Consider the following 12446-nt stretch of genomic DNA (forward strand, 5'->3'; position numbering starts at 1 on the left):
ATATTATTAGCCATATTATGCTTATATTATCGATAGAACGACAATTACTGTACTTATGACTCTTATCATTATCGATCTAACTCATATTATTAGCCATATTATGCTTATATTATCGATAGAACGACAATTACTGTACTTATTACTGTTATTATTATCAATCTAACTCATATTATTAACCATATTATGCATATATGATCGATAGAACGACAATTACTATACTTATTACACTCACTATTATCAATCTAACTCATGTTATTAACCATATTATGCAGATATGATCGATAGCACGACATTTACTATACTTATTACTCTTATTATTATCAATCTAACTCATATTATTAGCCATAATATGCTTAAATGATCGATAGAACGACAATTACTATACTTATTATTCTTATTTTTATCAACCTAACACATATTATTAGCCATATTATGCTTATATGATCGACAGAACGACAATTACTATACTTATTACACACACTGTTATCAATCTAACTCACATTATTAACCATATTATGCTAATTTGATCGATAGAACGACAATCACTATACTTATTACTCTTATTATTATCAATCTAACTCATATTATTAGCCATATTATGCTTAAATGATCGATAGGACGACAATTACTATACTTATTACTCTTATTATTATCAATCTAACTCATATTATTAGCCGTATTATGCTTATATGATCGATAGAACGACAATTACTATACTTATTGCTCTTACTCTTATCAATCTAACTCATATTATTAGCCATATTATGCATATATGATCGATAGAACGACAATTACTGTACTTATGACTCTTATCATTATCGATCTAACTCATATTATTAGCCATAATATGCTTATATTATCGATAGAACGACAATTGCTATACTTATTACTCTTACTATTATCAACCTAACTCATATTATTAGCCATATTATGCTTAAATGATCGACAGAACCACAATTACTATACTTATTACACTTACTATTATCAATCTAACTCATATTATTAGCCATATTATGCCTATATGATCGATAGAACGACAATTACTATACTTATTGCTCTTACTATTATCAATCTAACTCATATTATTAGCCATATTATGCCTATATGATCGATAGAACGACAATTACTATACTTATTATTCTTATTATTATGAATCTAACTCATATTATTAACCATATTATGCAGATATGATCGATAGCACGACATTTACTATACTTATTACTCTTATTATTATCAATCTAACTCATATTATTAGCCATATTATGCTTAAATGATCGATAGAACGACAATTACTATACTTATTGCTCTTACTATTATCAATCTAACTCATATTATTAGCCATATTATGCATATATGATCGATAGAACGACAATTACTGTACTTATGACTCTTATCATTATCGATCTAACTCATATTATTAGCCATAATATGCTTATATTATCGATAGAACGACAATTGCTATACTTATTACTCTTACTATTATCAACCTAACTCATATTATTAGCCATATTATGCTTAAATGATCGATAGAACGACAATTACTATACTTGTTACTCTTATTATTATGAATCTAACTCATATTATTAACCATATTATGCAGATACGATCGATAGAACTACAATTACTATACTTATTACTCTTATTATTATCAATCTAACTCATATTATTAGCCATATTATGCTTACATGATCGATAGAACGACAATTACTATACTTATTATTCTTATTTTTATCAACCTAACTCATATTATTAGCCATATTATGCTTAAATGATCGATAGAACGACAATTACTAAAGTTATTACTCTTATTATTATGAATCTAACTCATATTATTAACCATATTATGCAGATATGATCCATAGAACTACAATTACTATACTCATTACTCTTATTATTATCAATCTAACTCATATTATTAACCATATTATGCACATATGATCGATAGAACGACAATTACTATACTTATTACACTTACTATTATCAATCTAACTCAAATTATTAGCCATATTATGCTTATATGATCGATAGAACGACAATTACTATACTTATTACTCTTACTATTATCAATCTAACTCATATTATTAGCCATATTGTGCATATATGATCGATAGAACGACAATTACTGTACTTACTACTCTTATCATTAGCGATCTAACTCATATTATTAGCCATATTATGCTTATATTATCGATAGAACGACAATTACTGTACTTATTACTATTATTATTATCAATCTTACTCATATTATTAGCCATATTATGCTTATATGATCGATAGAACGACAATTACTATACTTATTACTCTTATTATTATCAATCTAACTCATATTATTAACCATATTATGCTTATATGATCGATAGAACGACAATTACTATACTTATTACTCTCATTATTATGAACCTAACTCATATTATTAGCCATATTATGTTTATATGCTCGATAGAACGACAATTACTATACTTATTATTCTTATTTTTATCAACCTAACTCATATTATTAGCCATATTATGCTTAAATGATCGATAGAACGACAATTACTATACTTATTACTCTTATTATTATGAATCTAACTCATATTATTAACCATATTATGCAGATATGATCGATAGAACTACAATTACTATACTCACTACTCTTATTATTATCAATCTAACTCATATTATTAGCCATATTATGCATATATGATCGATAGAACGACAATTACTGTACTTATGACTCTTATCATTATCGATCTAACTCATGTTATTAGCCATATTATGCTTATATTATCGATAGAACGACAATTACTGTACTTATTACTGTTATTATTATCAATCTAACTCATATTATTAGCCATATTATGCATATATGATCGATAGAACGACAATTACTATACTTATTACACTTACTATTATCAATCTAACTCATATTATTAGCCATATTATGCTTATATGCTCGATAGAACGACAATTACTATACTTATTATTCTTATTTTTATCAACCTAACTCATATTATTAGCCATATTATGCTTAAATGATCGATAGAACGACAATTACTAAAGTTAATTACTCTTATTATTATGAATCTAACTCATATTATTAACCATATTATGCAGATATGATCCATAGAACTACAATTACTATACTAATTATTCTTATTTTTATCAACCTAACTCATATTATTAGCCATATTATGCTTAAATGATCGATAGAACGACAATTACTATACTTATTACTCTTATTATTTAGAATCTAACTCATATTATTAACCATATTATGCAGATATGATCGATAGAACTACAATTACTATACTCACCACTCTTATTATTATCAATCTAACTCATATTATTAGCCATATTATGCATATATGATCGATAGAACGACAATTACTGTACTTATGACTCTTATCATTATCGATCTAACTCATATTATTAGCCATATTATGCTTATATTATCGATAGAACGACAATTACTGTACTTATTACTGTTATTATTATCAATCTAACTCATATTATTAGCCATATTATGCATATATGATCGATAGAAAGACAATTACTATACTTATTACACTTACTATTATCAATCTAACTCAAATTATTAGCCATATTATGCTTATATGATCGACAGAACGACAATTACTATACTTATTACACTCACTGTTATCAATCTAACTCACATTATTAACCATATTATGCTAATTTGATCGATAGAACGACAATCACTATACTTATTACTCTTATTATTATCAATCTAACTCATATTATTAGCCATATTATGCTTAAATGATCGATAGAACGACAATTACTATACTTATTACTCTTATTATTATCAATCTAACTCATATTATTAGCCGTATTATGCTTATATGATCAATAGAACGACAATTACTATACTCACTACTCTTAGTATTATCAATCTAACTCATAATATTAGCCATATTAAGCTTATATGATCGACAGAACCACAATTACTATACTTATTACACTTACTATTATCAATCTAACTCATATTATTAGCCATATTATGCCTATATGATCGATAGAACGACAATTACTATACTTATTGCTCTTACTATTATCAATCTAACTCATATTATTAGCCATATTATGCATATATGATCGATAGAACGACAATTACTGTACTTATGACTCTTATCATTATCGATCTAACTCATATTATTAGCCATATTATGCTTATATTATCGATAGAACGACAATTACTGTACTTATTACTGTTATTATTATCAATCTAACTCATATTATTAGCCATATTATGCATATATGATCGATAGAACGACAATTACTATACTTATTACACTTACTATTATCAATCTAACTCAAATTATTAGCCATATTATGCTTATATGATCGATAGAACGACAATTACTATACTTATTACTCTTACTATTATCAACCTAACGCATATTATTAGCCATATTATGCTTAAATGATCGATAGAACGACAATTACTATACTTATTACTCATATTATTATGAATCTAACTCATATTATTAACCATATTATGCAGATATGATCCATAGAACTACAATTACTATACTTATTATTCTTATTTTTATCAACCTAACTCATATTATTAGCCATATTATGCTTAAATGATCGATAGAACGACAATTACTATACTTATTACTCTTATTATTATGAATCTAACTCATATTATTAACCATATTATGCAGATATGATCGATAGAACTACAATTACTATACTCACCACTCTTATTATTATCAATCTAACTCATATTATTAGCCATATTATGCATATATGATCGATAGAACGACAATTACTGTACTTATTACTGTTATTATTATCAATCTAACTCATATTATTAGCCATATTATGCATATATGATCGATAGAACGACAATTACTATACTTATTACACTTACTATTATCAATCTAACTCAAATTATTAGCCATATTATGCTTATATGATCGACAGAACGACAATTACTATACTTATTACACTCACTGTTATCAATCTAACTCACATTATTAACCGTATTATGCTAATTTGATCGATAGAACGACAATCACTATACTTATTACTCTTATTATTACCAATCTAACTCATATTATTAGCCATATTATGCTTAAATGATCGATAGAACGACAATTACTATACTTATTACTCTTATTATTATCAATCTAACTCATATTATTAGCCGTATTATGCTTATATGATCAATAGAACGACAATTACTATACTCACTACTCTTATTATTATCAATCTAACTCATAATATTAGCCATATTAAGCTTATATGATCGACAGAACCACAATTACTATACTTATTACACTTACTATTATCAATCTAACTCATATTATTAGCCATATTATGCCTATATGATCGATAGAACGACAATTACTATACTTATTGCTCTTACTATTATCAATCTAACTCATATTATTAGCCATATTATGCATATATGATCGATAGAACGACAATTACTGTACTTATGACTCTTATCATTATCGATCTAACTCATATTATTAGCCATATTATGCTTATATTATCGATAGAACGACAATTACTGTACTTATTACTGTTATTATTATCAATCTAACTCATATTATTGGCCATATTATGCATATATGATCGATAGAACGACAATTACTATACTTATTACACTTACTATTATCAAGCTAACTCAAATTATTAGCCATATTATGCTTATATGATCGATAGAACGACAATTACTATACTTATTACTCTTACTATTATCAACCTAACGCATATTATTAGCCATATTATGCTTAAATGATCGATAGAACCACAATTACTATACTTATTACACTTACTATTATCAATCTAACTCATATTATTAGCCATATTATGCCTATATGATCGATAGAACGACAATTACTATACTTATTGCTCTTACTATTATCAATCTAACTCATATTATTAGCCATATTATGCATATATGATCGATAGAACGACAATTACTGTACTTATGACTCTTATCATTATCGATCGAACTCATATTATTAGCCATATTATGCTTATATTATCGATAGAACGACAATTACTGTACTTATTACTGTTATTATTATCAATCTAACTCATATTATTAGCCATATTATGCATATATGATCGATAGAACGACAATTACTATACTTATTACACTTACTATTATCAATCTAACTCAAATTATTAGCCATATTATGCTTATATGATCGATAGAACGACAATTACTATACTTATTACTCTTACTATTATCAACCTAACGCATATTATTAGCCATATTATGCTTAAATGATCGATAGAACGACAATTACTATACTTATTACTCTTATTATTATGAATCTAACTCATATTATTAACCATATTATGCAGATATGATCCATAGAACTACAATTACTATACTTATTATTCTTATTTTTATCAACCTAACTCATATTATTAGCCATATTATGCTTAAATGATCGATAGAACGACAATTACTATACTTATTACTCTTATTATTATGAATCTAACTCATATTATTAACCATATTATGCAGATATGATCGATAGAACTACAATTACTATACTCACCACTCTTATTATTATCAATCTAACTCATATTATTAGCCATATTATGCATATATGATCGATAGAACGACAATTACTGTACTTATTACTGTTATTATTATCAATCTAACTCATATTATTAGCCATATTATGCATATATGATCGATAGAACGACAATTACTATACTTATTACACTTACTATTATCAATCTAACTCAAATTATTAGCCATATTATGCTTATATGATCGACAGAACGACAATTACTATACTTATTACACTCACTGTTATCAATCTAACTCACATTATTAACCATATTATGCTAATTTGATCGATAGAACGACAATCACTATACTTATTACTCTTATTATTACCAATCTAACTCATATTATTAGCCATATTATGCTTAAATGATCGATAGAACGACAATTACTATACTTATTACTCTTATTATTATCAATCTAACTCATATTATTAGCCGTATTATGCTTATCTGATCAATAGAACGACAATTACTATACTCACTACTCTTATTATTATCAATCTAACTCATAATATTAGCCATATTAAGCTTATATGATCGACAGAACCACAATTACTATACTTATTACACTTACTATTATCAATCTAACTCATATTATTAGCCATATTATGCCTATATGATCGATAGAACGACAATTACTATACTTATTGCTTTTACTATTATCAATCTAACTCATATTATTAGCCATATTATGCATATATGATCGATAGAACGACAATTACTGTACTTATGACTCTTATCATTATCGATCTAACTCATATTATTAGCCATATTATGCTTATATTATCGATAGAACGACAATTACTGTACTTATGACTCTTATCATTATCGATCTAACTCATATTATTAGCCATATTATGCTTATATTATCGATAGAACGACAATTACTGTACTTATTACTGTTATTATTATCAATCTAACTCATATTATTAGCCATATTATGCATATATGATCGATAGAACAACAATTACTATACTTATTACACTTACTATTATCCATCTAACTCAAATTATTAGCCATATTATGCTTATATGATCGATAGAACGACAATTACTATACTTATTACTCTTACTATTATCAACCACCCGCATATTATTAGCCATATTATGCTTAAATGATCGATAGAACGACAATTACTATACTTATTACTCTTATTATTATGAATCTAACTCATATTATTAACCATATTATGCAGATATGATCCATAGAACTACAATTACTATACTTATTATTCTTATTTTTATCAACCTAACTCATATTATTAGCCATATTATGCTTAAATGATCGATAGAACGACAATTACTATACTTATTACTCTTATTATTATGAATCTAACTCATATTATTAACCATATTATGCAGATATGATCGATAGAACTACAATTACTATACTCACCACTCTTATTATTATCAATCTAACTCATATTATTAGCCATATTATGCATATATGATCGATAGAACGACAATTACTGTACTTATGACTCTTATCATTATCGATCTAACTCATATTATTAGCCATATTATACTTATATTATCGATAGAACGACAATTACTGTACTTATTACTGTTATTATTATCAATCTAACTCATATTATTAGCCATATTATGCATATATGATCGATAGAACGACAATTACTATACTTATTACACTTACTATTATCAATCTAACTCAAATTATTAGCCATATTATGCTTATATGATCGATAGAACGACAATTACTATACTTATTACACTTACTATTATCAATCTAACTCAAATTATTAGCCATATTATGCTTATATGATCGACAGAACGACAATTACTATACTTATTACACTCACTGTTATCAATCTAACTCAAATTATTAGCCATATTATGCTTATATGATCGACAGAACGACAATTACTATACTTATTACACTCACTGTTATCAATCTAACTCACATTATTAACCATATTATGCTAATTTGATCGATAGAACGACAATCACTATACTTATTACTCTTATTATTATCAATCTAACTCATATTATTAGCCATATTATGCTTAAATGATCGATAGAACGACAATTACTATACTTATTACTCTTATTATTATCAATCTAACTCATATTATTAGCCGTATTATGCTTATATGATCGATAGAACGACAATTACTATACTCACTACTCTTATTATTATCAATCTAACTCATAATATTAGCCATATTAAGCTTATATGATCGACAGAACCACAATTACTATACTTATTACACTTACTATTATCAATCTAACTCATATTATTAGCCATATTATGCCTATATGATCGATAGAACGACAATTACTATACTTATTGCTCTTACTATTATCAATCTAACTCATATTATTAGCCATATTATGCATATATGATCGATAGAACGACAATTACTGTACTTATGACTCTTATCATTATCGATCTAACTCATATTATTAGCCATATTATGCTTATATTATCGATAGAACGACAATTACTGTACTTATTACTGTTATTATTATCAATCTAACTCATATTATTAGCCATATTATGCATATATGATCGATAGAACGACAATTACTATACTTATTACACTTACTATTATCAATCTAACTCAAATTATTAGCCATATTATGCTTATATGATCGATAGAACGACAATTACTATACTTATTACTCTTACTATTATCAACCTAACGCATATTATTAGCCATATTATGCTTAAATCCTCGATAGAACGACAATTACTATACTTATTACTCTTATTATTATGAATCTAACTCATATTATTAACCATATTATGCAGATATGATCCATAGAACTACAATTACTATACTTATTATTCTTATTTTTATCAACCTAACTCATATTATTAGCCATATTATGCTTAAATGATCGATAGAACGACAATTACTATACTTATTACTCTTATTATTATGAATCTAACTCATATTATTAACCATATTATGCAGATATGATCGATAGAACTACAATTACTATACTCACCACTCTTATTATTATCAATCTAACTCATATTATTAGCCATATTATGCATATATGATCGATAGAACGACAATTACTGTACTTATTACTGTTATTATTATCAATCTAACTCATATTATTAGCCATATTATGCATATATGATCGATAGAACGACAATTACTATACTTATTACACTTACTATTATCAATCTAACTCAAATTATTAGCCATATTATGCTTATATGATCGACAGAACGACAATTACTATACTTATTACACTCACTGTTATCAATCTAACTCACATTATTAACCATATTATGCTAATTTGATCGATAGAACGACAATCACTATACTTATTACTCTTATTATTACCAATCTAACTCATATTATTAGCCATATTATGCTTAAATGATCGATAGAACGACAATTACTATACTTATTACTCTTATTATTATCAATCTAACTCATATTATTAGCCGTATTATGCTTATATGATCAATAGAACGACAATTACTATACTCACTACTCTTATTATTATCAATCTAACTCATAATATTAGCCATATTAAGCTTATATGATCGACAGAACCACAATTACTATACTTATTACACTTACTATTATCAATCTAACTCATATTATTAGCCATATTATGCCTATATGATCGATAGAACGACAATTACTATACTTATTGCTCTTACTATTATCAATCTAACTCATATTATTAGCCATATTATGCATATATGATCGATAGAACGACAATTACTGTACTTATGACTCTTATCATTATCGATCTAACTCATATTATTAGCCATATTATGCTTATATTATCGATAGAACGACAATTACTGTACTTATGACTCTTATCATTATCGATCTAACTCATATTATTAGCCATATTATGCTTATATTATCGATAGAACGACAATTACTGTACTTATTACTGTTATTATTATCAATCTAACTCATATTATTAGCCATATTATGCATATATGATCGATAGAACGACAATTACTATACTTATTACACTTACTATTATCCATCTAACTCAAATTATTAGCCATATTATGCTTATATGATCGATAGGACGACAATTACTATACTTATTACTCTTACTATTATCAACCTAACGCATATTATTAGCCATATTATGCTTAAATGATCGATAGAACGACAATTACTATACTTATTACTCTTATTATTATGAATCTAACTCATATTATTAACCATATTATGCAGATATGATCCATAGAACTACAATTACTATACTTATTATTCTTATTTTTATCAACCTAACTCATATTATTAGCCATATTATGCTTAAATGATCGATAGAACGACAATTACTATACTTATTACTCTTATTATTATGAATCTAACTCATATTATTAACCATATTATGCAGATATGATCGATAGAACTACAATTACTATACTCACCACTCTTATTATTATCAATCTAACTCATATTATTAGCCATATTATGCATATATGATCGATAGAACGACAATTACTGTACTTATGACTCTTATCATTATCGATCTAACTCATATTATTAGCCATATTATGCTTATATTATCGATAGAACGACAATTACTGTACTTATTACTGTTATTATTATCAATCTAACTCATATTATTAGCCATATTATGCATATATGATCGATAGAACGACAATTACTATACTTATTACACTTACTATTATCAATCTAACTCAAATTATTAGCCATATTATGCTTATATGATCGATAGAACGACAATTACTATACTTATTACACTTACTATTATCAATCTAACTCAAATTATTAGCCATATTATGCTTATATGATCGACAGAACGACAATTACTATACTTATTACACTCACTGTTATCAATCTAACTCACATTATTAACCATATTATGCTAATTTGATCGATAGAACGACAATCACTATACTTATTACTCTTATTATTATCAATCTAACTCATATTATTAGCCATATTATGCTTAAATGATCGATAGAACGACAATTACTATACTTATTACTCTTATTATTATCAATCTAACTCATATTATTAGCCGTATTATGCTTATATGATCGATAGAACGACAATTACTATACTCACTACTCTTATTATTATCAATCTAACTCATAATATTAGCCATATTAAGCTTATATGATCGAAAGAACCACAATTACTATACTTATTACACTTACTATTATCAATCTAACTCATAGTATTAGCCATATTATGCCTATATGATCGATAGAACGACAATTACTATACTTATTGCTCTTACTATTATCAATCTAACTCATATTATTAGCCATATTATGAATAATGATCGATAGAACGACAATTACTGTACTTATGACTCTTATCATTATCGATCTAACTCATATTATTAGCCATATTATGCTTATATTATCGATAGAACCACAATTACTGTACTTATTACTGTTATTATTATCAATCTAACTCCTATTATTAGCCATATTATGCATATATGATCGATAGAACGACAATTACTATACTTATTACACTTACTATTATCAATCTAACTCAAATTATTAGCCATATTATGCTTATATGATCGATAGAACGACAATTACTATACTTATTACTCTTACTATTATCAACCTAACTCATATTATTAGCCATATTATGCTTAAATGATCGATAGAACGACAATTACTATACTTACTACTCTTATTATTATGAATCTAACTCATATTATTAACCATATTATGCTTAAATGATCGATAGAACGACAATTACTAAAGTTAATTACTCTTATTATTATGAATCTAACTCATATTATTAACCATATTATGCAGATATGATCCATAGAACTACAATTACTATACTTATTATTCTTATTTTTATCAACCTAACTCATATTATTAGCTATATTATGCTTAAATGATCGATAGAACGACAATTACTATACTTATTACTCTTATTATTATGAATCT

The sequence above is a fragment of the Megachile rotundata genome, unplaced genomic scaffold (genome assembly GCF_050947335.1).
Source record: "Megachile rotundata isolate GNS110a unplaced genomic scaffold, iyMegRotu1 scaffold0504, whole genome shotgun sequence".
Lineage (NCBI taxonomy): Eukaryota > Metazoa > Arthropoda > Insecta > Hymenoptera > Megachilidae > Megachile > Megachile rotundata.